Source organism: Ammospiza caudacuta, chromosome 4 (assembly GCF_027887145.1).
Source record: "Ammospiza caudacuta isolate bAmmCau1 chromosome 4, bAmmCau1.pri, whole genome shotgun sequence".
In the NCBI taxonomy this organism is placed as follows: Eukaryota; Metazoa; Chordata; class Aves; order Passeriformes; family Passerellidae; genus Ammospiza; species Ammospiza caudacuta.
Genome location: NC_080596.1, coordinates 36,782,778 through 36,807,682, shown reverse-complemented (window position 1 = coordinate 36,807,682; position 24,905 = coordinate 36,782,778). Strand labels below are relative to the sequence as shown.

The 24,905-nt window shown below is 47.3% G+C and overlaps 1 long non-coding RNA gene across 2 annotated transcripts; it reads right to left on the bottom strand.

The window, feature by feature from the left end:
- Positions 1–3,664: 3,664 nt before the first annotated feature.
- Positions 3,665–5,672, bottom strand: LOC131557226 (uncharacterized). 2 transcript variants are annotated; one of them, XR_009274718.1, is made up of 3 exons: positions 5,446–5,672; positions 5,235–5,313; positions 3,665–3,932 (listed from the first exon to the last, which is right to left on the bottom strand). It is a non-coding gene; the product is annotated as an uncharacterized LOC131557226 (long non-coding RNA). The 2 variants fall into 2 exon arrangements; XR_009274717.1 differs by lacking the exon at positions 3,665–3,932 and adding an exon at positions 4,803–5,048.
- Positions 5,673–24,905: the final 19,233 nt, after the last annotated feature.

The window sequence follows — 24,905 nt, the reverse complement described above, 5'->3', positions numbered from 1 at the left end:
TCCACAAGGCCTCACAGTGTCACAGTGCCACTAGGATCCATGGTACCATGCAGGGTCACAATGTTCCCCTTGGTTCCACAAGTTCCTACAGTGGAACAGGTTCCACAAGGGCCTGCAGTGTCACCATTGCCCATTGGTTCCACAATGCTCCCCAGTGTCACAATGGTCTCCATAAGAAGGAAATAACCAAGACCTAGTGGTGCACGGTCACGTGAGAGGCACTCACTAGAGGCCAAGTCTAGCCTGATTTGACTATATGGGCAGATTTTGTTTGGAAGTAACCCTTGGATATAGAGAATTTTAGATGCAGAATCCCAGTTTTGGCCATGGGCGCCTGGACAAGAAAAACAGTTCTTTCCCATAGGAATAAAAGCACAGAGCCCCAGTGCTTCACGGTCAGATGGGAAGTGGCCCTTGACATGTCAAATTCAGTGGGAACTGTCAGACAGCCCCCAGGTGTCCAAGCCAGGCAGACCTGTTCCATGTTCAATTGACTTCATGGGTCCTAACACTGTCACAATGGTGTCCTTGATTCCATGAGGTCTGGCAATATCACAATGGCTTCTTGGTTTCATGAGCCCCAACAGAGTCACAAGGGTCCGTTGGTCCCACGCAGCCCTGCTGTGAAACAATGGCTCCTTGTTTCTATTTTAAAGCAATCACAATCAAACCATAGTTTGATCATTGATTCTTGCCTCTGTAGGGCCCATGATTTGCACAATGGTCCCCTTGATTCCCTGATTCCTGGATTCCACAGTCTCACCATAGTTTCCTTGGATTGTCACAACTGATCGATGGTTCCATGAGGTTCCATAGTGTCACCGTGGTCGCTCTCAGAGGCTGGATGAGATTGATGTCCCGAGACACCTTGGGATGCTCAGAATGCCCGTGTGGGGCCAGGGCTGGGTCAGGCCTTGGTTTGTGGTGGGACAGAGCCCCACCCCCCGCCCTGGCCTGGCAGAGCTGTCAATCACACAGCAGGGTTAATCCAGCTCTGATTAGCCCAGCTGTTAATCAATCAATCAATCAATCAATCACACACTAGCAGCTGGTGCTACCCTGGCTCTGACTGGACAAGCCACTGGCAGTCCCACCCCAGGGGTGGGCCCATGAAGGCCCAGGGGTTTAAAAGCCGGAGCACGAGGCCTGCCCAGGGTCTGGATTCCTTCTTCTTGTGGGGTTACTCCGTTGGTAATGCTGGAACCCAAGCAGTTGATACCTATATGCGTGTCTCTCTATGGATCTTCTCTCTTTCTCTTGTTCTCTATTTCTTCTCCTTCTAATCCTATTTACCTGGAACATTTTGGGGAAACTTAAAATCTTTAAAGGTTAAGGTTTTTAGGCTAAATGTGTGGGAATCCAGGGTACAGGGAACATTTCTCTGCCTGCTTTGAGGCATGCTGACCCCCAGAGAAACACTGCCTTTGGCCTTTTCCTGTGGAGAGGACTTCCAAGACTTTGAGTTAGATTAGAATTTACCAAAGTGTGAAATAGATAATGGAGAATAGTATAATATGTCTCTTGGGTGAGAAATTTAGGTTTTGAGATTTTTAGAATGGTGTAGATATGAAGCAAGATGGAGGAATTGGGGTTTAGTCCCCGTCTTCTTCTTCATCTACTCCATTTTCTGCAGTGTTGGTGGCAAAGGGTGATTGGTCAAGGAAAGCACAGTGCAGACGTTATGTGGACAGTCAAGGGATGAATTATTGGTCGATAAGTAGAAATAATGTAGAGTTAATTGGATGAGACAATGTTAAAAGAGCTCGAAACTGTACATTTGGGGGCCATTTTGAGGTGTTTGTCCAGCGTGCTGGTATGCACACCATCCAAACTTTAGATAAGATAACAATAAACAAGAAGCTGAAGCCTGAAAAAGTCCTGTGCTTCTCCTTTTACCTGGCACAGAACTGCGAGTGGAGGGTTTTCCCCATCTAGGGAGGCCCCAGAAGGATGCAACATAAAACAAACATCAATAACTGATGTTATCGGAGTGGATTTTTGAGGAAACACTTGGCTGAAAATGTTTATTATAAGTTGGCTTTTTTCCATAAAATTGTTTACTGAAGGGTGTTGTCTTAATTGCCAATCATGTGAAATGTGTTGATCAAAGGACCAGTGAGGTCCACCCATAGAAAACCAAGGTATAACAGAAGAGGATTGCAAAAACAAGTGGCTTCCAGCCCTTAGCCTTCTGATCTGAGTCTGTGTCATCTCTTATTCAGCGGTGACGTTTGGGCATCTGTGGGGGCTGTTGGGAATCCTTTCTGCACCTCGAGACCCAACAGGAGCTTCTCTAATAAATTTTGCTTGAAGTTCCCACTGTGCCCATGAGAGGAACCCCTGTGAGTGTCTGGGACATCCAGCTCTTTGGCAGCCTGGGGACTCCTGGGGTGTCACCGTGGAGCCCCCATGAGTGCCTGTGACAGATCGGTGACTTTGCAGCCCAAGGTGCCCTGGGATGTCACCATGGAATGGCTGTGACTGTCTCTGACCACAGGGCTATTTACCATCCCCAGAAAGCCCTGGGAGGTGTCCATGGAACCCCTGTCTCTGCCTGTGTCATTCCAGCTCTGGAACAACCTGGAGAATCTTGGAAAGTCCCCATGGAATCTCTCTGAGGGCCTGTGACAAATTTGATCCTTAGCAGGCAAACATCACCAGGACCCCTGTGTCTATGGTCAGTTTCCATGGCAACGATCACCAGCCCCCTGTTGCTATGGTCAGTTTCCATGGCAACCAGCACCAGCCCCCTGTTGCTATGCTCAGTCCTGTGGCAGCTCCATGGAGACCCCATGCCCATGGGGTGGTTTTCATGGACACCAGCTCAGGCCTGCAGCCAGAGCCCGTTCCCATGGCAACCATTGGCAGCCCCATCCCCAGGCTCATGGGATCCCAGAACCACAGAACTGGCTGAGCTGGGATGGACCCATCAGGATCCTCCAGTCCAACTGCTGGCCCTGCACAGAACACCCCAACAATGCCAGCCTGGGCCTGGCAGCGCTGTCCAAATGCTGCTGGAGCTCAGAGAGCCCTGGAGCTGGGACCCTTCCCTGGGGAGCCTGGACAGGGCCCCAGCAGCCTCTGGGCAAAAACCTTTTCCTGACATCCAACCTGAGCCTGCCCCGACTCAGGTGCAGCCGTTCCATCCACTCCTGTCCCTGGGCACCAGAGGGAAGAGGTTCCCACAGCCCCAGCCAGGGACCCGCTCCCAAGGCTGTTGCCATGGCCACCAGGGCTGGGACCAGCTGGGATGCTCGGTTTCTATGGGCTGGGGTTCAGGAATGGGATTCCCCAATTTCCTGCTCCTGCTAAAACCACACTGCCCTTGCTGCCCTCCCGCCTCCCATGGAAAGCACAAAATGCAAAGATCCCAAGCTGACATAGGAACAATTCATTGGGAACAGCAACAGATAAGGAACAAACAAGAACAGAAATTATGTGGATAACAGAAGGGATAAGAAAAAGGGAAAACTACAACACAGCTGACTGTCTCCTCCAAGTCTGGAAAAGACACCCTTCTCCTCAGGGAGAGAGAGAGTCGCTTTCCTGCCTCTAGCAATAACCTGAGATGGGAGTGAATGTAATGGCAGGCCATGACTAGACCCTCATGTTCTTCAATCCCACATCATTTCATTGGCAGGGTCAGGAAAAGGGACAGCTGCCTTCCTAGCAAGGGTCACAGGGAAAATGGATCACCAGGGCTCTTCCCAATGTTTGTTTGTTCTCCAATATGGGATGAAGCTGGAGCAGTGCATAAAGCTCTTGTGCACTTGGGGCATTTACAGGGCTTCTCTCACTGGTGACTCCGTTGGTGTCTGGTCAAGTTAGAGCTGCTGGTGAAGCTCTTCTCACACTGGGGACACTTGCAGGGCCTCTCCCCCGTGTGGATGCGCTGGTGGGTGACGCGGGTGGAGTTGTGGTTGAAGCCCTTCCTGTGGAAATGTGTCAAATTATGTCAAATGCTCTATGATTACCGAGGAAACCACTGGCCGTGGCAACTACGTCCAGTTATGGACAACACAGGACAAACCGGACCAGGGACATGAGCTTTTTTTTTTTTTTTTTTTCAGCACATCAGTCTCAGGACATTGTTAGACAATGGAGACAGGATGTTAACAGCTCGCTGATCCACAGGGAATGCCAAGGAGGTGTGGCATTACAGCATAGCATAAAACCATCTCAGCCTAGATTTCTGCCTATCATACATAGAACAACCCATATTGACAAGCATTCTATCCAATCATATAAAACACACGTAATGGTAGTTAAAAAACAAAGACTGGTTCATAAGAGACAAAGAACAGAGCTCCATTCATGCTAACCTTCTAAAGATATACATTAAATAACCTTGTTGCCATCCATAAGCTAGTTCTACAGAGGCCTATTGTTATTTGTCATGTATGCTCTACTGCTTAGAAAACCTTTTTTCTGTATTTGCAATGCTATCAAAACTTCAGTCTGAGGCCTATTCCTTTTTAACCACTTCCTAAAAACCCTCTAATTTTATGAATTCCAGCACTTCCCACAGTCCGGGCAGCAGAAGGGCCTCGGTGTGAATCTGTTCATGCATGAGGAGACTGGAGCTGGTCTGAAACTTCTCCTGACACTGGGGACACTGGTAGGGCCTCTCCCCGGTGTGGATGCATTGGTGCCTGATGAATTCTGAACTGCAGATGAAGCCCTTCCCACATTCCCAACACTCGTAGGCCCATTCCTCAATGTGGATCATCTGGTGGCTGATCAGGGTGCTGCTCTGCCTGAAGCTCTTCCCACATTCCAAGCACTTGTGGGGCTTCTCCCTATCATAAAGCTCACCATGGGTCACCAGCTCTGAGCTCTGGCTGAAGCTCTGTCCACCTTCCTGGCTCAGGGTAGGTCTTTCCTACTCAGAGCACCCTGGGCTGGGTTTGCAGCCCCTCCTCCTGTGAGATCTCTGGGGCTTTTCTCCCCATTGGATTCCCATGCCATGGAGCCGCTCAAAACAGCCTCTTCCACAACATTCTGTTTTGGGGATTTGTCCTCCCTGGTCTCCATGCTCTGCTCCTTGTCTGGGGAAGGAAGGACAAGAAGAGGATGGGATTTGCCTCCGTGCCAGAGGGAAGGGGAAGGAGATCCCTCCAGGGATTTCCCAGCAGGACGGCATTGACCCCGGGTTTTTCCTGCAACCAGGGGCTTTGCTGAGCTGGGAGATGGAGCAGAAGAGAGGGGGAAAGGGGCACTGACTTCCTCCTCACCTGCTTGGTTGTACCGGGGCTCCTTCCTTTTCCTCGCAACCTCCTCCTCCATCTGGCACAGTTTTGGGGATGGGAAATTCTGTTTTGGGAGGAAAACAAGGGATGAGTACATTGAATTTTGTACTAATTTGAAGGAAACCTGGGGAGGGTCTAAACCAGAATAACAATTTAAAAGAAAATTAAGATCAAGGCAATGATACAGAAAAACTACCTTAAACTGACAGAATCAGGATATAACCTGAAACCCTGTGTGTCAGGGTGGTGGCAGCAGTCCTGATGGAGTGATGAACGTGATTCTGTCCAAGCAGTGATCCTGTAGAAGGGTCTGGTCTTCCTCTGAAGGTCCAGTGGTGGTTATGGAGCACTTGTCCTCTGGGAATCCAGTAGGCAATCTGCTCCTGGTGTTGCAAGTCTCAGCTTATATCCAGGTAGGAATGCTTGGATCCTCCCCCTGGGCAGAGCATCCCACAATGGGATGATGGAATTTTATCAGTCCTGCAGTGACACTCAATGGCCCATTAGCAGAAGATATCTCCCCTGGAGGGCGTTATCAGGGGTGAGTCATGGAAGAGTTAAAGAACACTGCCCCGCCTGTTTATTCACAGTTGATGAAGATGGGTATTGAAAACATGCATTTGGTTACATCTTGCATTGCAACCTGAAACAGTGGGGTAATCCCTGCTCTGGGGGTGAACACCACCCCCCTTACCCAAACTGTAAAACCCCCACCCTGGGAAGGCCAGACACACAGGGGACAATGTCACATTTCCCCTGCTCCAGGGGAGGTCTCTGTCCCTGTCACTCCCTTGCTGTTGCACTCTTTTCTCTTTCACAGGCTGGGGAGCTTTGCGAAATTTGATAATAATTTTTCTCTTTGTCCCTGTCTCCATTGTGACAGCTACACAGAGCTTTCCCTTCCTTTTCAGAATATCTATTGGGCCTAATTTCTACCCTTTCTTTTATCAGAATGTGCCAGCAGCTGAGCTGGAGCTGTACAGGAACCAATGGAACTTGGAATTGCCACAAAATTGCTTGTACTGTCAGTTTAATAAAGTTTGGGATTTTTTTGCATTTTCATCACAAGTGACTCGTGGGAAGAGCAAATTCAAGGCATTTTATGTAGGGTAAAGTTTGATTTCTGAGAAGAAACAACTTTACTTTGTCCAGTGCCCAGAGGATGCTTGAGGGGTCTCTGTGCCTCTTGCCCTGGGGAATGCTTGGGAGGGACTGGAGGGGGTTGTCCCTATCCCTCTCACCCCAGGCCATTCCCCAGGGGGTTTTTCCTGTCCCTGTCACCCCAGGCCATTCCTCAGGGGGTCTCCATCATTCTCACCACAGGGAATGCCTGGGGGTTCTCCCTCCCTCTCATACGCTGTGCCAGGGGGTGCTCAGGGCAGTCTCTGTCCCTCTCAGCCCAGGGGATCCTCGGGGCTCTCTGTCCCCTTGCCCTGGGGGATGCTCGGGGGGTCTCCATCCCTCTGGCCTCAAGGAATGCCTGTGCAGGGCTGGGGACCAGGGGCTCTGTGTCCCTCTCACCGCTGAGGGTGCTCAGGGCTGGGGGTCTCTCCCACCTTCTCACACCTGGGGAGGCCGGGGGGGTCTCTGTCCCTCTCAGCCCTGCTGTGACCCCACCCAAACATCATCAGGGTCAGAGGGACAGAGACACCCCCAAACCCCCAGAACGGCTGAACCTGGGATTTGGTTTGGGGCTGAGGATTTTGGAAGGGGCTGGAATTGGGGCTGGGGTTGGAATTGGGACTGAGATTTGGATTAGAGCTGGAATTGGGGTTAAGGCTAGACATGGCTTTAGGGCTGGGGTCGGGATTGGGTCTGGGGCTAAACGAGTCTGGGACTGGGATAAGAATAAATACAGAACTGTGAGTGTGTCTAAACAGGGAGCGAGACTGAGACCAGGATCAGGGTCAGGTTTGGGACTGAGTTCACCCAGAGTGGGACAGGGGGGATGTCACAGTGTAATGATATGGGGAAAATTCTTGTTTGGAGGAAAACAAGGTGTGAATGCCTTGGGTTGGGGATTCTTCCCACCCACGTCCATTTCTAGAAGTCACCTGTACGGCGAGGTGTATGTGGCCAAAGGTCAGTGTCCGGCTAGCAGAGGGTAAATGGCCGACACCCAGCTGCATAAACGGCCAGCCCCCCTCAGCGTCTGTTGGCCTTGGGCTGAGCTGGCTTGTGGACGGTCTCGCTGCCAACAGGACAAGAAAGGAGCTGGACACTCACTGGGGGTGAAGTCAGGCTTATTGAAGGACCCAAGACACCAACCAGGGAGTGACCCTGAAGGGAGGGAGAAGTGAGGTTTTAAAGGAAGGGGGTTTTACAGGAAACCAATCCCATAGGAGGGATTTACAGGAAACCAATAAGGGAAGACAAAGGAGTGGACTTAACCTGACAAACAGAGTAAGATAACCAATAAACACAAAGTAAGGGAGGGGCCCCGGGACCTCAGCCAACCACAACCCCCAGAGAGAAGAAGATTCTGGAAAGCTGGGAGGAGTAGGGGGGTGATTGACTGGGCCCAGGGAGGAGGAACCAATATACATATAAGAGAAGAAGAGGGAGGAGAAATTATATAACCAAAAGGACTGACAACCCCAATGGTGGGAGTTGTCTTGGGATAACATAACTGGCAGGGCTAAACTGGGGGAGGGCAGAACCATTTACATTAGACAGGGGGAAACAATACATAAAATGGGGAGTAATACAATAAACTTAACACACACACCACAACACACCTGATGTCCAAAAATCAAGAGTGATTAAAAAAATGCCACCAGGAATTTCCCATTTCCAGTCCCATCCCTCTTGGCTTATTTTTGGTTCCCCATCTCAGGGCTGGTGGGGATCCCATGAGTCCTTGGGATCCCCCCTCTGCAGGGTCCTGCTTAGGGATTCTGGGGGGTTTTGGGGTCCCAAGGTCCCCCACTCCAGCCTCCCCTCAATCCAGCCATTTGGGGTTCCCCCTTCTTTCCACCACCCTGTCCTGGTTTAGGTCAAATTTGGTTGAAAACCTCCAAAACGAGTTTCCTCTACAATGCAGATTCAGTAGCCCCACCCTCAGCCAGTTTGGGAAAACATTTCCCTGGAGAAAAGTGGAAAAAAACCCCCGTTATTTTACAGGCAAAGCATTTACAAGCACAAAAATTGAACAATATTAAGCAATAAAACCTCCTTCTGCTCCAAAATAGATGACAAACTCCGAAAGTCCCTGCTTGGGTTGTGGCTCGTGCACTCAGTGTCTTATCAGTGTCTTATCAGTCTTTTATCAGTCTATTATCAGTCTCTTATCAGTCCCTCCAGTGCTGGAAATGCCACAGCCCAGGCTCAGCCAGGTGGGCCACAGGTGGGAGCTGCCGGTGGTGTTCTGGGTGTTCAGTCCAGAGCAGGTTTAAACAGCTCCAAATAAAAAGAAAAACCACAGTTGGGGGAACTTCTCTGCCTCAGAGAGCTAAAAACTAACTAAAAGCAAAGGAGAGCTCTGTCCTGCTGTCTGTCAGCAGACAACTGATACCTTAGGTTTTAAGTTTTCCTGTTCTGTTTTGGTGTGCAGCTTTTAGCTTTATATTAAGTGTTACTGGGATCTTTTCAAAGAGTGGTAAAGACAAAACAATCCTGTTCTAGCTGGAGACTCAAGGACAATCTCTTCAAACTTCAGGCCCAAAGCACAAACAACATGAAAAGAGGAGGGTGGCCAAGCAAGCAAGGAGGATGAAGCTTCATAATTTGAAGCTATTTATGGGGCAGTTAACTCCTATATGAAAATGGACTAAAACTTATAAAATGTGAGATCTCATGACCAAGCCCTCTTTTGCTCCCATCTTGGAGCCATCCAGGCAGAGCCACAGCTGTGGCTCCAGTACTGCCAGGGTGTGGCCTTTGAAGGCGCTTCAATAAAAAAACACTTTACTCCTTTTAACTCTGTATGGCCTCTGTTCCAGCTCCTTAAGGCATCACCACAGTCCAGGAGCCAGAATGTGGAGGAGTGAGTGCAGTTTCTGAAAGCAAACTGCAGCTTCTTCCTCCTCCTCTTCACTCTCAGAACCAGCCTTAAAGGTGCAGAACTCATTTCTGGGCTAAACAGACCGATGGGGTACGAGCATCATGAAGTCACCCCAGGACACGCCCCTCTCAGGGTCAGGGGGTCCCGTCCCCGCCTCATCTCCGGGCTGCCGGGGGTCCCTCAGCTCCGGTATCGCCCCTTCCCCTCTCCCCGCCCCGGGGGTCCCCCGTTCCACAGCCCCGGCTCTCACGGGGATCCCCAAAACCAATGTCCCGCCCCGTCGGTACCGGGCCATCCCCACGTGGACCCCCGGGACCCTCCCGAGGGGCGATCGCGGCTCCTCTCCCCCCGAAAAAGCTCCTCTTAGGGAGCCCGGGGATATCCGGGGCTCGAGTCCGGGATCTGCCGGCTCCGAACATTCTCCAGAAAAATCCTCCCGGAGACCCCTGGCTGGAGCCGGGGCGAGCTCGGCCTCCGCCCTCACCTGCGGTTCGGGGCTGGGGGCGATGCTCCCGGGGCAGGGGGTGCTGCAGGCTCGGCGTGCGGGCGCTGCGAGCGCCGCGATTCTCCCGCTCCTGCTCCTCCTCTCCCTCCTCTTCCTCCCGCATTTCCTCCGCTGCCAGCCCGGACCCCCCTTTCCCACCGCTCCGCCCCGCGACCCCGCAGCTCCGGCTGCTGGGTGGGGGAGCCCCCGATCGGCCCCAGGGCTGGGCAGGGGGATCGGGGACCCCCCCGGGGCGGATCCGTCCCCCCGGCCCGAGCCCCAAATTCCGCTCCGGGGCCGCTGGGCTCTGCGGGCCCGCCTGGCAACCGGTGAGTCATCGGCGAGAAAAGCTCTGGTTGGCTGGAAATTGTTTAGCGAGTCCTCTGATTGGCTGGAATTGTGAAAGGCGCTGTGCCCTGCGGGTGTCCCCGGGAGCTGCGGAGTCCGGGCCGGAGCCTTTTCCTATTTCTTTCTGTTCTCTGAGACCATTTATCTACTTCTATCTCCCCCTCTGAGACCTCTTTCCTATTTCTTTCTCTCTCTGAGACCATTTTCCTATTTCTTTCTCTCCCTCTCTCCTTTTCATTTCTTGTTCAGTTCAATCCACGTTCAGTCAAATCCGCAGGTTGGGCTCCCACGCTCTCACTCGCCCCTTCACTGGAGCAGAGGCATCTCTCCCTCGCAAAATCGTGACCCGTGGGCAGGGTCCCTTCCCACCCGAATCGTTCAGGATTCTGTCAGTGACCTGCTTCCATTTCCTCCCTCCGTCTGGTTCCAGACAGGAATGTGCTGGAAAATGTCCCGAAAAGCCACCTTTGCTGTGTGCTCTGGGAGCCCACAGAGCTGCTGGACCTTGTCCCCTGGCCCTGCACAGCCCCTTGAGAGGCACGGCAGGAGCAGCACCCTGGGAGCCTCGGGAATGCCCCTCATGGCATCCATGGCACACACTGCCAGGGGCTGGAATTCCAGTTCCCAGCCAGGAACAGATGTTCCTGCCCTGAAAGGAAAAGCTCTTAAGAAGGAGCCAAATGCCAAGTGGAGCAAGGTCTTACAGTGACATTTCACTGCCAGCCTTCAGAACTTCACCCATGGTTTTTGTAGCTCGTGGATTGGGAATTAAACCCAAGGGCAGGGTCTTTGGTGGGAGCTGCCCTGGGTCAAGGGAGACCCTGAGAAACAGAGCAGGGAAAGAGAGGCAGGAGAGAAAGGAGGGCACAAACACAATCAGCTGAGAAGGTGGCACTCTGAAATCAGACCAGAACTGGCTGAAAATGAATAGGACAGAAAGAAATAATTTTGCATCTTTTATTTCTTATCAAAATACAATTTCTTCATTTTCTCACAAACCTCCTCCCAGTGTCATTCAGCCGGGCTGTCAGAAAGTTCTTTGTTTTCAATCAGTGTTCCAGGCTGCAGCCACAAGGAAACAGGGAATGGGAATTTTCCTGCTCCTGGGGAGTTTGATATCCTCAGCTGAGGAGAGGAGGAGGCACCAGAAGAAAAGGGCAGCTGGGCTTCATCCTCCCACAGGAAAGAGAGAGGAGAAAAACTCTCATCCTGTCTGCAGCTGCTCCCACAGGGATGTGAGGGCTGATCCCAGAGCCCCAAGGGTCACAGTCAGGGCTGCCCTCAGGGAATGCTTGCCTGGTATTGGGGGGCAAGGTGGGAGAACCTGGATCTTGGAGCACCCAGCTGCCCCTCATGTTTGGAGGTGACTGAGGGGGGCTGGGATGATGCCAGGGACATCCTGCCGTGACATCCCCCCTGTCCCACTCTGGGTGAGCTCAGTCCCAAACCTGATCCTGATCCTGGTCTCAATCTCACTCCCTGTTTAGACACACTCACAGTTCTGTATTTATTCTTATCCCAGTCCCAGACTCATCTAGTCCCAGACCCAATCCCAACCCCAGCCCTAAAGCCAATCCCATGTCTAGCCTTAACCCCAATTCCAGCTCTAATCCAAATCTCAGTCCCAATTCCAACCCCAGCCCCAATTCCAGCCCCTTCCAAAATCCTCAGCCCCAAACCAAATCCCAGGTTCAGCCGTTCTGGGGGTTTGGGGGTGTCTCTGTCCCTCTGACCCTGATGATGTTTGGGTGGGGTCACAGCAGGGCTGAGAGGGACAGAGACCCCCCCGGCCTCCCCAGGTGTGAGAAGGTGGGAGAGACCCCCAGCCCTGAGCACCCTCAGCGGTGAGAGGGACACAGAGCCCCTGGTCCCCAGCCCTGCACAGGCATTCCTTGAGGCCAGAGGGATGGAGACCCCCCGAGCATCCCCCAGGGCAAGGGGACAGAGAGCCCCGAGGATCCCCTGGGCTGAGAGGGACAGAGACTGCCCTGAGCACCCCCTGGCACAGCGTATGAGAGGGAGGGAGAACCCCCAGGCATTCCCTGTGGTGAGAATGATGGAGACCCCCTGAGGAATGGCCTGGGGTGACAGGGACAGGGACAACCCCTCCAGCCCATCCCAAGTATTCCCAGGGCATGAGGTACAGAGACCCCTCGAGCATCCACTGGGCGCTGTGTTATAAATAAGAAGCTTGACTGGGTAAAGTATGAGAAATACAGCACTGGGTACAGTGGGGAAGTTTTCCCTCCAACTGCAAACTGATAGTTGAGGATTACAGTTATTTATAAGGGTATTCATCAGTTTTCTCAGCAGTTTTCTATTCCCAATTTTTACTCATCAGTAGTTTTTCTTAGGATGTTTCCCAGAAAAGAAGTCTCCCAGATGGTGTGGTCCAGCTCTCCAGACGTGGGTCCACCTTTTAATTGCAAGGACTATAAACTCATAACAGTGATGTCCAGCTTCCCTTGGTCGAAACCATAAATCCTTGAGTTGATGTTCATCTTCCTTTCTCAAGCTGCTTTTCACTGTTTTGTTAAGGTGTGAGATAATCATGTTTCCTTTTATATATTCTAAAGCTATAGTTTCAAAGATCCTTACTACAAGCAATATTCTAAAATTATACTTCAAAAGGTTATTATTGCAAAACTCTTTCAGGCTTAGCTACAAGCAGAAAGTTCCTGTCAAAAAGCAACATCCTTAATGCTTTAATTCAAATGCTCCTAAATCAACTTAAGACTTATAAAGGTTAATTACGAACAAAAGATAGGTTCAAAGGCCTTCTTCCATGCTTTACTTTCCTCAGTAATTATTAGAATTCGTCTTTATACCTGTCCCATGGTCGGTTTCCACACATATTACAATCACAAATACCACGTTGCCAGTATGTACCTGGCACGAAATACAGCTTTGTATTTCACAGGGGGGCACAGGGATGGCTCCTGTGAGAAGCTGCTGGAAGCTTCCACCGTGTCTGGCACAGCCAATTCCTGGTGGCTTCAAAGATGGACCTGCTGCTGGCAAAGGCTGGGCCAGTTACAAATGGTGGCAATGCCTCTGTGATAACAGATTTATAAAGAAACCAAAATAGAGATTGTGGCTCAGTTTTAACTCCAGTCAGAGGAGAGCAGAGGGAGAACATGTGAGAAGAACAACTCTGCAGACCTCAAGGTCAGTGCAGAAGGAGGGGCAGGAGGTGCTCCAGGCCCTGGAGACCCAAGCACCCTGCAGGAGAGCTATGGAGACAGGGGCCCTGCTCTCAGGCTGGAGCAGCCTGTCCCTGGAGGAATGCACCCCCTGGAAGAGTGACCCAAGCTGCAGCAGTTTGGGAAGGACTGTTGTCCCTGGCATGGACTCACTCTGCAGCAGTTTGCAGAGGGCTGCTGCCCCTGAAATGGACTCACATGGGAGAAGCTCCTGCAGAACTGTCTCCCTTGGGAGGGACCCACGGGGCAGCAGGGGAACCACTCCTCTCCCTGAGCAGGGGCAGAAGCCATGGGTGATGAACTGACCATACCCCCATTCCCTGTCTCCCTGCACTGCTGGGGTGGGAGGCAGAGCTGGAAGGAGGGAGCTGGGGGGCATATTTTATTTCTCCTTTTCCTGTTCTGACTTTGTTAGTAATAAATGAATTTGATATCTCTAAGCTAAGCCTGTTTTTCCCAGGACAGTATTTGATGAGTGATCTCGCCCAGTCCTTATCTCAACCCATGAACCCTTTATTAAATTTTCTTTGTCCAGCTGCAGAGGGGAGTGAGTGAGCAGCCCACATGGATGCCTGGCATTTGGCCTGGGTCAACCCACGACACCTTGGTGCCACAGGGTCACAATGGACCCTTGGTTCTATGGGGTCTCGTTGGTTCCATCAGGCCCTGAGGGGCCACTTCATTCAACAAGGCCCCAAAGTTTCACAGTGGTCTCCAGGATTCCATGAGGCCCTGCAATGTCAAAATGGACCTTTGGATCCAAGGGGGCCCACAGTGTCACAATGGGCTCTTTTGGTCCTACAGCTTCACAGCGGCCCCTTGGTTCCATGTGTCCTGCACTGTTCCATGAATCCTGGGAATTCCATGGGGTCCTGTAGGGTCATAATGGTCTCCTTGGTTTCATGGGGCCACAGTTGCCATAATTCCATGGTATCACAACTGCCCTTGGATCCCAAGAGGCCCCAGAGTGTGACAATGGCCCCTTGCTTCCATGACGCCCTGCAGTGTCTCAATGGTGTCCATGATTCCATCAGGCCCTGCAGTGTCACCATGGACAGGTGGTTCAATGACACTCCACAATGTTACCACGGCCCCATGGTTCCACCGAGCCCCACTGTGTCACTGTGGTCCCTTTGCTTCCAAGGCTCAGAAGTGCCAGAATGACCCTTTGGTTCCACCACGCCTTGAAGTTTCAAAATGGTTTCTATGGTTTCATGAGCACCTTCCACTGTGTCACAAGAGACTCTTGGTTTCCTGAAGTTCTTCAGTGTCACAATGGGCCCTTAGTTCCACAAGGTTTGGTAGAGTCACATTTGACTCCTTGGTTCCATGAAGCCCTGCCGTGTCACAATGCCCATGGTTCCATGAGTGTCCATGGTGTCACCACGGTCTCCTTGGATTCCCAGTATCACCATGGTCTCCTTGGTACCATCCAGGCCTTGTAACAAGAGATAGGGAGCCATTTTGTGCCTTAGATAAAATGGCTGCAGAACTCATGCTTGTGAGGCTGTTTCGCTGGTAAGAAACAAAAGCCACCTGAATCTGAACGCGAAATATCATCTCAAGTACCTTCAATCCCAACCTCAATAGAAGTTGAAAATTCAAACAGAGATTCCACAGTAAATAAAAAACAATGCAGGCAAAATGCATTCAAGTGCATCTGAATGCACTTGATATGCTCGGGAGGTGATAATCCCCTATTCCAAGAGTGAACTTAAGAAGGGCTGACTATTGAAGGAACTACAGAGAACCACAATATAAGAAAAGCAGGTGGCAAAGGTAATTCTGGGATAGGGAGACCAGAAAGCAAGAGCAGATGAAGCAGTGCAGTTGCCACCAAGAAGATCACATTCACACGCTGTGGGCAGCAACCCCATCAGGCCGTGTCACCATCCCCTGGTACAAGGGGGATCACGATGGTTCGTTTCACTGATCTTAGGGTGCAAAGACACATAGCAGGGGACTTTCAGTATTAACCAAAACAAATGCACCTTTTATTGAGTGCCCACAGCAGATGCAACAGAAGGATTAGAAAGGAGATAAAGGATAGAGAGACAGAGAAAAGGAGCGGGGGAATAGCTGCCAACAGAGAGATTAAGTCCTTGTGGTCCGCCCAATAGATCCATCTGGTCACGTCAGGGACAGTCTCAAAGTCTTTGGTTAACTCAGGGCTCTTTTATAATCTACCGCCGGAAGGGGAGCAGGACGGCACATGGAGGGAACAGTGGAGAAAAATCCATTGGGAGCTGGTACAGACAGTCCAGTTCTGAACAGCACAAACCGGTGCCAGCAGTGAGCGGGGCCCATTGTTTCAGGACTGGTTCCTATGGGAAACATCCCGATTCCCATGGCAGACATCCCGCTCCAGTCAGGCCAGCACCCCTGGGTTAGAATTTGAAGGGTCTCAGTCTCAGTCCTTGGGGAGGGCTTCAATCTCCGTCCTTGATGGCGGTTGTGAGGCAGATGAGGGATCATTGGACCGTCTCTAATGGACTGACATCCCAAAACATAAAAATAATTATGCATTTCCCCTTAAAAATAAAATTTACTGAATTAATAAAATTTTTTTCTTATTTATAATAGTATTATTCTATATTTGTAATACCAAATTTTAATATTTATATTATAAAGTTGTTATGTTTGCCCAATTATCCCATCATAAAAAACCCCAAATAATATTAAAAGTAGTAGCAATTTTAATTGAAAAGTTAAAATAAAAGAATATAAAATTGGATACAATATAATTTGGCTAAAATAAGGGATAATTTGGTTCCAATTATAGCGCATAAGCAAAAGATAACCACGGGGTACGGAGTGCAGGGTTCTGGAACCCTTGCCACCTCACGTACAAGCTTGTCAAGTGAAAATCACCCCTTATATGCCATGTGTCAATTCCATCTCCTCCTATTTTCGGTTCGTCATATCTCTATCTCCACCTTCATTACCACCTTCACCACGCATGCGCCACCACTCGGTTTGGTGGTCGCACAAGTCTTTGGGGGTCGTCACTGATGAAGGCCCTGTAGTCTTCTTCGTTGTCCTTTAATTCACGTTTGGGTTACGCATGCGCATCAAGCCAGTACAATGTAAGCCAAGACTAACGATCACTGCATCTACATATCAAGGCAGTAAATCCCTTATAATTAGCATTTTCTGGAACACAACCGGGTTTTGCTCATTTTTAGCAACTGTATCTTCAGCTTCTTTCCTGTGGTCCTTGACAACATCTGCTGGGAAGGGGGGGTGGAGCCCCTCCTCTCCATCTCTTCTTTGGCATGACAACTTTTGACTATTTTATTATTCTCAACTATTAATTACTCTATCAATATTGATTATTGTTTCAATTTTTATCAGCACAAATAATACCTATTTATCACAAATCCCCCATCCATTTCTCTTTTTGATCATTGTGATTCATGCTATATTAAAAAAGCTGTGCCCTGATATCCTTTATATTCTTCGGAATTTTGATTTTCTTGTTGACTCTTTTTAGCTTCAAACATTTCCAGCATCTCTATTACTGCCTCTAGTCTTTCACACTCTCTTTCAAGTTTAGTTAGCATTTCCTGGTCTATTTAAATCTTTTTAGGTTCTTGTTCTTTAACAGGGGTCAATTTAGCTTTTAATACCATTATAGATCTTGGTTTTCCTTTTTCTGCTGATTCTGAATCTAGAGACATTGTTGAAATCTGCATCCCCTGAATCACTGAGTGAATTAGCCTAATAAAACACAAAATCATACAAGGCAGAAACAGAAGTCCCAGAATTGAGCACAACAACATGAACTCTAACTTTATCCTCCAAACACTTCCAAAGAGGTTACCCCACCGATCTGCTTTCAAGATTGAATTCCACTTTTGTACCGGGCACATGAGCCACTCTTTTAATTTCCTCTGCAAGTTCTTTGATAGCTTCCCCATAATCATCAATTTCTACACAGCACTCAAATTCATTAAATCTCCCACAAACTCCTCCTTCTTCTGCTAACAGATAGTTTAGGGTGATCGTGTTTTGGTACACAAACGCCCACATTTGTGTATATTGCCTGGCCAACAATTTTAAAGCACCGGAGGTGTGATTTGACACCACCTCCACTACTGCTTGGAGCCTTATTAATCGATTCAACAGGTAAACTGGGGTTCTATATCCCCATGACCCATCCTGAGCCCATCTTGCTGGGTTATAATATGCTATAATTCGTTCTGCAGGCCACTCGTCCTCCCCCCATTTTTGGTTCCCTACTGCTGTTGGAAAGTTGAGACTCAAATCTCCTTTATTCCACAGCAGGGTTTCATACAGTGGAGTTCCTAACACATTGCTCCTAGACCTTGGTAGAACAAAGAAGGAGGGTTGTATTACTCCCAAGGTACAGGTTCCTCCCCATTTTTGAGGTAACTCACTGTATGCTCATTGCCCACAAATCCAATATATCCCATCTGGGGCTTTCCATTTCTTATCAGTTTTCTCCACTTGTTCCCAATAAGACCTCAGGCCATTGATGGATTGGTAGGGGTTAGTTTCAGGACTTCTGTACCAGCATAAATTAATCTGTTCATCCCATTCACAATTTATTTCTTCTATTGGTCCCCAATATCCAACGGGGGTTTCAGGTCGCCAAATTTTTGAACGATTATCCATATTAACCACCAATGTGGATTTACAAGGAGTATGCCCTACTACTTTATTACATTTACTTCCTTCTCGAGTTATACAAATTATTCCAATTACTTGATGGCTTAAAATCCATCCTTCAGGTCTCTTCAATGTTCCAGCAATTTGGGTGTGGTTCCACTTTAAAAATTGCTCTGGAGCTAAGCTCTCACCTTTCCATGGCCATCTTTCAGCCATTTTTAGACCTCTACAAATCCAACATTTTGATAATCCCAATTCTGTAACAATCTCCTGCATCAATCCCACAGATTCTTATTCAAGGCTGGCAAATCCGAATCTTTGTAGTACTGTTTTAGCTGTTTATACAATTCAGCCAATTCTGTTGACTCTTTTCTCCTGTTCTTTCCTCTATTCCCCTTTGATTCTTTTTCTTCTTTTATTTTCTCTTTCAATTTTGCTTTTAGTGCCTGGTTTCCCATGCCTATACTTGGATCCTTTCCATTATCATCTCTTTCAAAACAAAAGAATCTTTCATATGGAGGGTAAATTTGATCACCATGGGGATAAGGAGCTTGTCCATTATATCACAAATTTTTCCCTACCCAATACATCTTTCCTTCCTTAATAAAAACATCTATAAACTGCTGTGATTGTAGCAGGCAGAACTATCGTATGGGTGTGTCACAAACACAGATTCCATCTTGTCCTTAATCTACACAGGGTGATTGCAATAGTCACAAATATTGAAACTGCTGGGACTTAGTTTTTGCCTTGTTCGCTTTCTCATTGCCGAAACTCTGTCCAGTGTGGCCTTCTGGCTTTGGCCAACTGCCCAGGGTACCAGAATGATCATAGCGAAAATAATCCTCAGGAAATCTACCTTTTTACCATTCTCAAGGCCCCTTGGGTTGCAACCAAGGGCCGAGATGCCAGTCTTCTTGGTAGCAAAGGTAATATCGCGGGATCTAGTCACTGGTGCTTTTCGTTTCCTTGGCACTCATAGCCCCACAGAATTTGCTTGTCTCCTTTTAAATGCCATTTCCCAGTTCTGGCTGGTTAAGAAGAAATAATTAAAACAAAAAGAACAGGGAAAAGATTAGGCTGGAATACCATAAACCTGTATTTTCGAAAATTTCAGGGATGTGCCAACCACAATAAGATTTTTCTAATTATTACCTGCTTCAAGGGTGGGGAGTGCATTAAGTCGCCGCCTCCAATAGGCACAGTCACAGCGCCAATATGCCCCTGGAATGTTCCTATGATGTGGTGTAGAGACTTCTTCTGCACAACAACTATTGATTATGAGACACTGGTCTATAATATTATGAGTTGCTTGTTCCCCTTTTTGTGCTATAGCCAATATAGCAAGAACCAATTAATCTAAGTTCTCTGTTAATCCAATTGCTGCTGGAAGAGTCCCGTCTCCTAGTCTCAAAGGTATCCCCAAAAAAATCACTAGCAATGCGTTCTATAGTTTGCTGGCTAAATACATAACCATAGCAAAACAAGCAAATCAATTGTCTCTCCTTCTCTTCCTTCTTAGTTACTCTCCACCATGAGTTTAAGCAAAGTGTGCAAACAATACATATCCATGGATGACACCTTAAACCATGTTTACCGCACTCCCAACATTTTACTTGTCTCTGAGCTCTTTTAACAACAGGTGTTATCAATCTCAGTTTCTGAAATTGCAATTCTGTAATCAATTCTGATAATGTTGCTGGTGGGTGACCCTGGAGGAGATCTTCAATCCTTTTAGGCTGTTCCCACCCATTCAGAAGGTCTTTTATTCTTTTTCACTGGCGTTCTTCTGCCTCCGAGCTCAAGAGAATTGCAGTCTGCAACCACTCCAGGATGCTTAGTTCCTTCTTAATAAATCAGGGTTAATATAAATCTACTTAAATCCCACCATATTTTCACATTCTTGGAATTACATGTTCCAACAATATTTTAGCTACCGTTTGAACTGTAGCCCGAGCTGCTGGAAATGCTTCAACTCACTGAGTTAATTGATCTATTATAACTAACAAATATTTCCACCAACCCACTTTAAGCAATTCTATAAAATCAACCCGGATCTTTTCAAATAGCCTGTAGGCTGTTTTGCATCCTCCAGAGGGAGGGCTCCTCAGCTTCTTCTTATTTACCTTTTAACAGGTGAGACACCCCTGGGTAATTTGTTTTCCAATTTCAAATATTCTTATGCAGCCATAAAATTTTAAAAAGTGATCACAAAAGGCTCTTGTTCCCCAGTGTCTACACAAGTTATCTAAGATCTAATGTGCCACTGGTTTTGGCACCATAATCCTACCATCAGGAAAAACCCACTTTCCTTCTTAAATGTTGCTCCTAATTTCCTTATAGCTGCCAGTTCTGCTAGCGGAAGGGAATGTGTCTCCTGCTGAATTTCTATTTCTGGTAAGGTCATGATTTCAGTATCTCTTTTTTTCTTAAGGTCCCTCTTTTTGCTTCTTCGTCAGCCAAATTATTTCTTTCTAACTAATATTTTCTTTGGGCCGTTGAAAGCTTCAAGTATCTGAATTACCAATCCCCCGTGTAGTACCCTTTCCCTTGAGTGTTTATAAGTCCCCTTTCCTTCCAAATTTTTCTAAAAGTATGTACTACACTAAAAGCATATTTGGAGTCTGTATAAATAGTCCCTTCTTGCCCTTTTAGTATTAATAATGCACAGAGTAATATATAAAATTCACAGGCTTGTCCTGACCAGGAGGGACTAAGGGGACCAGACTCCTTCACCCTAAACTTTTTCCCACTTCACCTGAATGCCAACCCATGTCATTAATTTCTAGATTATCTTCTTCAGTTAAAGAATAAATTTTAAGTTTTCCTTCACAGGGTTTTATCTGTAAATTTAAGGCTATTAATAGATCTCTGCCTAACAAATTATTCTCGGCCTCTGGTATCAACAATAAATCATTTACTCCAAATTTGTCATCTGTTTCAATTTGCACTCCTTTTATTACAGGAACAGGGAAAGTGTCTCCTGTAATTCCGATTACTGAAATTCGATCACTACTTATCTCACATCCCTGGGGTAATTTTGTCACTGTCGACCGAGAAACTCCCGTATTTACTAAAAATATAACTTCTTCGCTCTGAGGACCTACTCTTAGCTTTATTATCAAGGCCTCTTCTGGGTGTAATTCAGTCCTCTTCGTTAAACAAAGCTCTTGCCCTCTCTGATTCTCCTGAGAAGTTTTCTCATCTTGCTGTTTCTTTCTGCAATTTTTTTTGCAGGTGTCCCTTTTTATGACAATAAAAACAGGCGGGTCCCGCACCCTTCAAAGAGGGGCAAAATTTTTTTAAGTATCTTTTCTTGTGGCGGGAAAAATGCACAGGTCTTGTGTTCCTAAAAATAGATCCTGACATCGGCTGTTTGTTTTTCCCTGCAGATTTTTCTGTATTCAAAGCTGCCTGCATTTCTTGAACTGCTGCCACCAAAATTCTGGCATATGCTTTCTGCTTTTTCTCATTTCTCTTTACAAACGCCCTTTGTGCTTCTCTCAGTAACACTTGAAGTCCCCTGTCCTGCCAGTCTTCTAATTTTTCCAGCTTTTTCCTGATGTCACTGCAAGATCTGGTCACAAACTGAATTTTTAACAGAACCTGCCCTACTGCAGTATCAGTATCTATACCTGAATATAATTGCAAGTCTCTTTTTAATATTTTTAACCATTCTGCCAGCGACTCATATTTTTTCTGATGCTCACTCAAAGCTTTTTCTATATTATGTCCTTTAGGCACTGCCCTCTGAATTTCTTGATTGTCTTCCCTTCGGGATTCCCATTCATCCCAAAACCGTATTATCATCCCCAGTGGGCTGTCCTGAGGAATGCTCCCCCCCTGAGAACCCCCTCACAGTTCCCAGATTCCTCAAACCACTGCGAATTTTTCCTACAATCCGCAGCCCCTGGGTCAAGGAACTTACTTTTTCCCTGACCCATTTCTGGTGGCAACAAACTAAGAAATCCCCGGTACCAGGAGAGTCTTAGTTTCCCACACTCACCCCGTGGCTCAACTTCCTCACTTACTACTCTGTCACACTGCCTTTTCAATCTACCTGTTCCACTCCTATCTCTCCTTCTGCAATCTACTTGTTCCACTCCTATCTATCCCTCTTTCTCAATCTATTAGCCCCGTCCTCTCACCATCTAATCGCATACTAAATTGCCTGCTACCAACCTGCTACCAACCCCTCCAAGGAAATTGAACCTATTCATTCACTCTCTTTCTCAGTCTCCCCACTGAGTCAATCCCTCCTGCCCAAGGACCTTCCCACAGGTGCCTGGACCAGGGATCCCCTCCTTCCCCCTGGGTCAAACCCTCTCGGGGTCCCCACTCATTCACTTTTCTTTCACTTCCCTCCTTTTCCGGCCGGTCTCCTTGTGGAGAACGCGAAAACGCGGTACTGGGAGGTCCCAATCACTTCGGGGGTTCTGGACTGCCCAGCCCCCGTCTCAGACACTCCACACACACTCTCACATGAATACAGCCGCCCCCCGACCCAAAACTCCGTGATACTCACAGCCTCCTTTTCTCACAAGGGTCTTTGTGCACAAAGCAGTTTTCTATGGGTACTCTCTCTCCTACAAGCTGGCACTCTGATGGGAGCCTCTCCTGCGTGCTCTTAAAACTAATTTGCTTATGCGTTATTGTAAAAAGACTCTCTTTTCCCAGGGGAGAGTGGTCTAGCCTTGGGAGCACTTAAAAGTCTGGTGGGGAGCTCCTTCCCAGAAGCTATCCACCTCCCTGGAGGTAAAAGAGTCTCCCAGCTTTCGGCACCAAAACTGTTATGTTTGCCCAATTATCCCATCAAAAAACCCAAACAATATTTAAGGTAGCAACAATTTTAATTAAATAGTTAAAAATATATATATATATAAATCAGGGATAATTTGGTTCAAATAATAACACATAAGCAAAAACAACCATGGGGTACAGAGGGCAGGGTTCAGATATCCTTGCCACTTCACGTACAGGCTTCCCAAGTGAAAATCAACCTTTATATGTCATGTGTCAATGCCATCTCCTCCTATTTTTGGTTCGTCACTTTTTGGTCTCCGCCTTCATTTCCACCCTTACCACGCTTGCGCCACCACTCGGTTTGGTGGTCGCACAAGTCTTTGAGGGTCGTTACTGATGAAGGTTCTGTAGTCTTCTTCGTTGTCCTTTAATTCACGTTTGGGTTACACATGCGCACCAAGCCACTACAACGTAAGCCAAGACTAACATATCTCTGCATCTACATATCAAGGCCATAAATCCCTTATAATTAGCATTTTCTTGGAACCCAACTGGGTTCTTGCTCATTTTTAGCAACTGTATCTTCAGCTTCTTTCCTGTGGTCCTTGAAAACATATGCTGAGAAGGGGGGGTGGGTGGAGCCCCTCCTTTCCCTCTCTTCTTTGGCATTACAACTTTTAACTATTAACTATTTTATTATTCTCAAATATTAATTACTGTATCAATATTGATTACTGTTTCAATTTTTATCAGCACGAATCATACCTATTTATCACAAAGGGAAATGTGACCAGCAGCCATACGAAGTACAGCCAAAGCAAATGAAAACCTTTTGAAAAGAGGGGATTTTGCCAGTGACGTCAGTCTGTCTGGATAACTGAGGGAGGACCATCAATATTGCACTGCATTCCTCAATATTTGCAATGTCTTTTCTCCCAGTTTCTGTGAAATGAATAAGCTGCAGTTGTTTACCATTAACTTAAGCTCTTAGGGAAATTACCAAGCACCATGTATGTTTTTCTGTAGCTGAGCAGGACTTGAGTTTCCCAAATCTTCTACAAAGCAGAAGGGAATCACACAGTTACTTGTGCTAATGTTAATGAAGGGTTTCATGAAAGCAGGTGAATGAGAGCATTGCATTGTAAAACTTCCACATGCAAGAAAACTGGAGTCCACTTAGAATAAAACATACAAGGGTAGCATAACATCAGAACAGGATAAAATGAAATTGCCAGACAGGAACTGATGTATCAGAAATTAGAAGTGTCATTTCTGATACATCTGCATGCATTTGCAAGCTAAAACAGAAAAAGAAGGGCAGAGATAATAAGGAACGAAGATTTTAAAATTGCACTGTGCAGAAGAGACACACGAACCACCAGTGTGAACACAGCTGGGAGATCCAGCTTGGAGATGGATTAGAGTGGAATCCATTCACTGAAGGTCTCTGGTGCACATGAGTGCAAAGACTGAGGAAAAAAGGAGAAAAGTTTAATTTCTGAAAGCTATTGAGATTGCTGGAAGCATTGTCTAGAGATCTAAAAATCTAAAGCCTCAGAGAATCTGAACCTAAACCATCCCCAAATGGATTGATCAGGTATGATGTGCACATCTCTGCTGTTTTCAGAGTCAATGAAATTGACAATGAGTGTCTGGAAATTAGGAATGCCCACCCAGATTTTATCTCCATTACTTTAAGAACACCTTAATAAGGCACTTCAGGAGCTGAACACTGACATTCTCACCCTGCTCTATTTACTTTACATTTGAATATAGGCTGGTAGAAGCAGAAATTGGTCTTCAATTTCTCCCCAAATTACCTGTTGCACTTTCAGGTTAGGAGTAGATGTAAAATTCAGCTAATCACTCTCTCTATCCATGAATATTCCACTAGTAAACTGACATACAGAACATCCTTGTTTTCTTTTGTACCTTCCTAAATGGTGCCCCATGAACAGGACACTTGCATAAATCTCACAGAAAATCACCAAAATTGCTGAAATTGACACTGAATTCCATGATAAAAAGCTTCTGAGGAAAGGCTTGACAGGATCACTGAACAAACTGAAACTTGGAAGAGAAACATGCATTTCAGCACTGATCAAGGGGAAAGAAAAAGAAATGCTGTAAAAATTCCAAGTGGAAGTTAAGGAGAAACACGGGAAGCACAGAAAGAACAAGGCCCTGTCAGGTGACCTGTGCAAGGTAACTTTGTGCCCCAGCACTGTTAGAGGACATTCCCT